This window comes from Puma concolor, chromosome C1 (assembly GCF_028749965.1).
Source record: "Puma concolor isolate L17-30 chromosome C1, mPumCon1.1.hap2, whole genome shotgun sequence".
NCBI classification, from domain to species: Eukaryota; Metazoa; Chordata; class Mammalia; order Carnivora; family Felidae; genus Puma; species Puma concolor.
Window position 1 is genome coordinate 131,165,251 of NC_141674.1, and position 6,000 is coordinate 131,171,250.

Sequence of the window (6,000 nt, forward strand, 5' to 3'; positions counted from 1 at the left end):
ATGAAAAATCCCCACTGCTCCTCCTTCAACCTGTCAAACTTGCTCTTAGCACTTTGATTGGAACAGAGGATTTATATGCCTATAGCTTAAAAAGGTTCCTGTCCTGGTGATATTTATATTTTAAAAGAGATCAAAACCTTAACAAAGTGTTTAATTCTAATAATATGATGATAGGCATACATCAGTAGAGGAGTGGGTGATAGGATTGAGGGCACATTATAATCCATTCCTTTAAAGAAATGCTCTACTCCCATTATGTGTAATTTTGGTGGAACTGTCAATCTTAGTATACCATAGGACTGTACATAATATAGGCTTGGTCAATCACTGAAACTTGTCTCCCAGGAAAGAGTGACTGGTCCAGGTGGTAGGCATATTGCTCATACATATCAATCAGAATTCTTTACTTAAATTCATACATGAGCACGTGAAAAAAAAAAACCTATTTTCCCTATTAGAGTTGCTAAATTAAGGTCAGGAAACTCTGAATTATATAACTGCCATCAATCTTAGCTTCATGGAAGAAATATTTCCCTTTTAGGAAAGAAAACAATCAATTGGAATTGGCATTGCTATATATAGATAAAGAATCATAATGATATATAATCTATACACCTGGATCCAGCCATACCTGAAGGATAACTCCTTGACTTCCAAACTTCAAAAGTTAATATATCTTTTCCTCTAAGTTATTTTTAGCAGTTTCTGTCATTTGCAACAAATAAAGTTCACGGTTATACACTGATGCATCTAATTACATCAAAGAGACTCACTTTTTAAAAACAAAGTTGATAAAACACACATGATGGATGATATTTCATACTACTCATGTTTTGGTATAGTAACATTAGATATGTTTCAGCTTAAGCCAATTTTCTGCCATAACTACTGTAATATAGTGTGTAATGTACATATGTATATAGTATATAATGTGTGTAATTACAGTACACACATTTTTCTACCGCCTAAGGAAATAAAATATAATAAAAACATGTGCAAAAACTTGCATCTGTAATAATTTACAAAAAAGAAAATCATTCACAAATTAATGTATTTTATTAACAAATTCTTTAGGACACACAGATTAATTGATCTTTCTACACCAGTGTGTTGTGACCTAGAGGGTGAGGTACTCTGCCCATGCGGAGGGCAGCCAAGGGCCTGGGGCTAGTAAGCAATTTCTGCCCTGGAGTCAGGCCAGGCAGGTTTGTGGGAATTTTCCAACTTCAAATCGATATGGCATTGATCTAACGCTGTAGGGACAAGCTGCTCTAATGCTCGGAATTAATCCAGTTTGCCCTCGGAAGCTCTCCATTCTTCTGTGTCTATGGGTGTGTGTGCATGTGTGCATCGTTAATTGAATTTTTAAACTCAGTTTTAATTTTTATCCAAGTTATACATGAACATGGTTTATTCTACAGAAATTCTGGCAATCTCCCAAAACATCTCCTATATGTCCCATTCTTTAAACACTTAAAAAATTTTTTATCTATGTCTCAAAATAATAAATGATCAACTTCTGAATTTTTCTGTGGTAGGCATTACCTATTGACTTCCCACTACTAAAGAAGAGGCTTTAGCACATTTTCTCACACATCTTACACAGCCACACACAAATGCTCACACACACGTGTGAACGTTGCACACATATACATGCACCTGTCTTCTATTACTTTTAATAAACTCCCATTATCATTACAATTCCACTAATATGCAGGATTTACATTATTATGATTATGTAAATACAATCACTAGCTGAGCTCTGTAGTTGATTAGGATGACTTTTCCCAACTTGATCAACTTTTATTTGTATGGAGTAACAGTCTTCTGTTATTTTTTATTTGTTTAGTTGTTTTTAAGTTTGTTCCTTCCTTCCTTCCTTCCTTCCTTCCTTCCTTCCTTCACTTTGAGAGAGACAGAGACAGTGCACATGGAGAGGGGCAGACAGCCGGAGAGAGAATCCTAAGCAGGCTCCACACTACCAGCGCAGACTTGGAGGTGGGGCTGGAACCCACCAGCCCTGAGGTCATGACCTGACCCGAAACCAACAGAGTCAGACACCTAACAGACTGAGCCACCCAGGCGCCCCTGTTTATTTATTTATTTTTATTTATGTAGACTAATTTACTCCCCAATCCTCTCTCAGATGTATAATAGCATTCAGTATATTCAGACACCGTCAATATTATCATTTTCATTTTCTGAAGAGCTGCTTCCTGAGCCTTTTAACCTGCTCCAATCTGGTCTGTTTCCACTCCTACCTTGTATAGCGCCGTGGTCCTGGAATCTTGCTCCACCAGCCTTCTGCCGCGGGTCTCCTCTCTCCTTATCGGATTCCCTGCTGTTCTGGTATCCTGCGTTCCTGTTTCCTGGATTTCTCCAGCAGTCGTGTCCTGAAGAAAAATGCCCGCCAGGTAAATTTTGAGACTTTGCATATCCCCGAACATCTCTTTATATCATCCTTCCATTTACTGCTAGCTTTGCTGAATGTAGAATCCTAAGTTAGATATTATTTTCTCTCAGAATTTCAAGGACGCTGCTCCTCCAGCGTATTTTAGTTTCTGTTTGTTCACAAGCTCCTTCCTCTGCAGTGTTCTCCGAGTGTACACGGAAGACAGGAAGAGAACCAAGAAAGAGGCAGGCCGCTCCAGATCGGTGGCGGCAGTTTTAATAAGCAAAAGGGAACCTACTTGGGAGGCTTGTCTTGGGGGTTTTAGCTAGAGAGGGGTAGATCTCTGCACCCGCCTGCCAAATCTTAGAAGACTATATAGAGGCCTTCACTGGGTTCAGTCACGAGTACCGCGCAGAGTCTCAGGACCACAGCACTATCTGCAGGCTGTGTCCTTGGGGCAGCCTCTGGGAATGGGGAAGGCAAGCCGAACTCATTTCCCAAGCACGCCTGATGAATGGGGTGGGGGGTGGCGAGGAGACTTCCATTACCAGCGTTCAGCTCCCAGGTCAATTTGCAGTCACGTCATTCAGATGACCTCTTGCAACAATGTTGCTCAATTCTTTGTGTAGGGTATGTATGTTTATTCCTGGAAGCTTTGAGGATCTTTTCTTCGCCCGCTGGTTGTGAAATGTTATAATGATGAGACAGCACTGTCTGTGCCTGTTTTCCTTTCTTGTGCTGCCTGCATTTGTGTATCCTTTATGACGGTCCCTCCCTTTGTATAAGCACAAGCCCTTCAGTTCTTCAGAATTAACTTCATTCTTTTTTGGATACAATTTATTCTCTCTGTTTTCAATCTTTTCCCTTTATGAAACTCCTGGGATTCAGATATTAGGTCTTGAGGGCCATTAATGGGTTTCCTTCATTTTTATCTTCCTCCCTCTCTTCTTTCCTTCTTCCTTCCCTGCCTCCCTTCCTTCCTTCTTCCCTCCCTTCTTTCCTTTCCTTCTTTCCTTCTTCCCTCCCTCCCACAGTTCCTCGAATTTATCTCCCAAATATTCTTCAGAGTTTTAAATTTCTTCATCTTATATTTTATTTTTTAATGTTTATTACTTTATTTTTTGGGAGAGACAGAAGGCAGGGGACAGGCAAGAGAGAGGGAGAGAGAGAATCCAAAGCATCACTGTGCCATCAGTGCAGAGCCCAAGGCAAGACTTGATCTCATGCACGGTGAAATCATTACCTGAGCCAAAATCAAGAGTAGGAGGTTTAACCAACTGATCCTCCCAGGCGTATCCTATCTTATGATTTCTAAAAACTCCAATGTATTCTCTGAATATTTGTTTTTATGGTATCCTTTTTCTTATCTCTGAGGACAATAAAAAGAATTATATGTATGTGAATCTTTCTTCTGTTTTCATATTTCTATTTTCTCCAAGTTTTCCTCTTGCTCTTTGGTTTAGGCTTTGTCTTTATTATTTGAGTTCTCCTGAAATGCTAGGCTACTGTCTCATTATACTTAAGAGAGGATCATAAAAAGCTCCAAGTTTTGTGTCCATATGTGGGGCATTTGACTGTAGTCTTTGCTGTAGATTGATTGAACCAGCATCTTTCATTGGAGATTCTTCAAATCAGAGTATCTAGACTTTTTTTCTTTTTGGCCACATTTCTCAAAGACAAATCTTCAAGAGGCTATGTGGAAAGCCAATGCTGACTGATGCTTCCCAAAAGAGTGTTTCAAATTTCGTTTTGAAAACATTAATTAAATCTCTGCCTTCAACACAGCATCCTTGATCTTTATTTATTTCACCCTCTATAGATAACAAACTTCTAGTGTTCTGCTGGAATCACAAAGACCAATCTCTTAAAATATATGTCTTTTGTTAAGGTGAAGGTAGTAGAAGTAATGCCTTGTTGTGATCTGAATACTTAAAACGGAATGATTTACAACAGTTGCAGCCAGGATAAATTTACTCTTGGCCAAGTCTGGAATTAGAAATGCTTTAAGGCACAATTTTAGCTGTCCTTTAGGATGGGTGGGAAGAAAGGCAAGCAAAGAAGGTGGGTGTGACACTGGGAGAAAGACCTGGAAACAGCTAAAATGTTTACGTTTTGAGTAGACTGTTCTTACACACTTAGGCTAGAGAAAAACAGCTAAAAACTTGACTTGCTGATGTGAAGTCTGGAAAGGTAGTTGTTTTCAAGTGCCAGGTTAAAAGTGCCACTGAGTGTTTTTCAGTAAGAAATCTCATGAAAAAAATACATACTTTATGAAGATTCATCTGGTGGAATAAAAGGAACTGCAGAGAGATGTAGGTAAACCAAGATGCAGGCTATTTCCTCACCCACAGTTAAAGTGACAAGCGTCTCAAGTAGGTGACAGTGATGGTAAGGTGAAGCTGTGAATGGGAGAGTTATAACAGAGGGAGAATTGACAAAATTTGGTGAATGATTTCTCATGGCAAAACACAGCCTCCTCTGCCTCCTTGCATAGGGAGGCATCATTCTAGAGATGCCACCCTTGAGTTATATGTGCTGGAAGCTGGGTAAATCCCAGTTAGAGGTTAGTTTGTCCTCCATTGGTCTGAGGCAGATTACCACAAATTAAATTTCATGCTAACCTACTCTAAGCCAGGGACACATCATTAAGCTTCAGGGTTATCTAGTTGATCACACGAAAAAATCTATTTACACTGTTCCCTTGACAACAGTTGTGAAAATATTTTAATCACACTATAAGATCATTTTGCAATATTTCACCAAAGCAATTATGCACCCTCTGGAATGCAATACTGAAAGAGGCACATGGGATGAAACCATTACGTCTGGGTTAGCAAATGCTCCAGTTGCTAGGAATGGCCTTGACGGTGCTGCTAAAAACCAGGTCTTTAAGCCAGGTTTGCACAAGCTAAGTTAGGTGGAGAATTGAATTACTTTGGTAGCAAATTAATAGTGTCATCCCATTCTTGCCTCCTGCGTCTATCTCCAGTACAATTTACAACCTCTGATACAATTTACACTCCTCTGAAGGGCCAGAAATACTGAAGCCAATATGAGTTCAAATTATAATACAAGAAAGACAGAAGAGTCAAAGCCAGTGTGTGTGAGTGTGTGTGTGTGTGTGTGTGTGTGTGTGTGTGTGTGTGTGTTTACCAGGAGATAACTAAGAATACAATAGGCAAGCAATAGCTTTGACATTCAATCAGAGATTTAAAAGTTTATCAAGTATTTGTGCTAATGTCCAGAATTCAGTGTTAACACTTTGCTGGCAACCTATCTGAAAGAATGCACTGGGGGGAAATGTGTGATGCTTTTGTAAAACTATACCCTGTGAAGACAATGGCAAATGATTACCAACTTGAGAAGCAAGAAATCAAAGCCAGTTCATGCAAAAGGAAAAGAGCGGGGTGCCTGGGTGGCTCAGTCATTTAAGATCATGACTTTGGCTGAGGTCATCTTCTCTTGGTCTGTGCATTTGAGCCCTGTATTGGGCTGTGCTGACAGCTCAGAGCCTGGGACCTGTTTCAGATTCTGTGTCTCCCTCTCTCTCTCTGCCCCTCACCTGCTCATTCTCTCTCTCTCTCTCTCTCTCTCTCTCTCTCAAAAAT

At 39.8% G+C, this 6,000-nt stretch overlaps 1 long non-coding RNA gene across 1 annotated transcript in view; it reads right to left on the minus strand.

Annotated features, from left to right (window-relative positions):
• Positions 1–2,870, minus strand: part of LOC147578443 (uncharacterized) — a 43,910-nt gene extending 41,040 nt beyond the window's left edge. Inside the window, exons 1-2 of the long non-coding RNA XR_015255196.1 lie at positions 2,691–2,870; positions 2,262–2,393 (exon numbers count right to left, since the gene is read on the minus strand). This is a non-coding gene — a long non-coding RNA (uncharacterized LOC147578443). The remainder of the gene's footprint in view (positions 1–2,261; positions 2,394–2,690) is intronic.
• Positions 2,871–6,000: the final 3,130 nt, after the last annotated feature.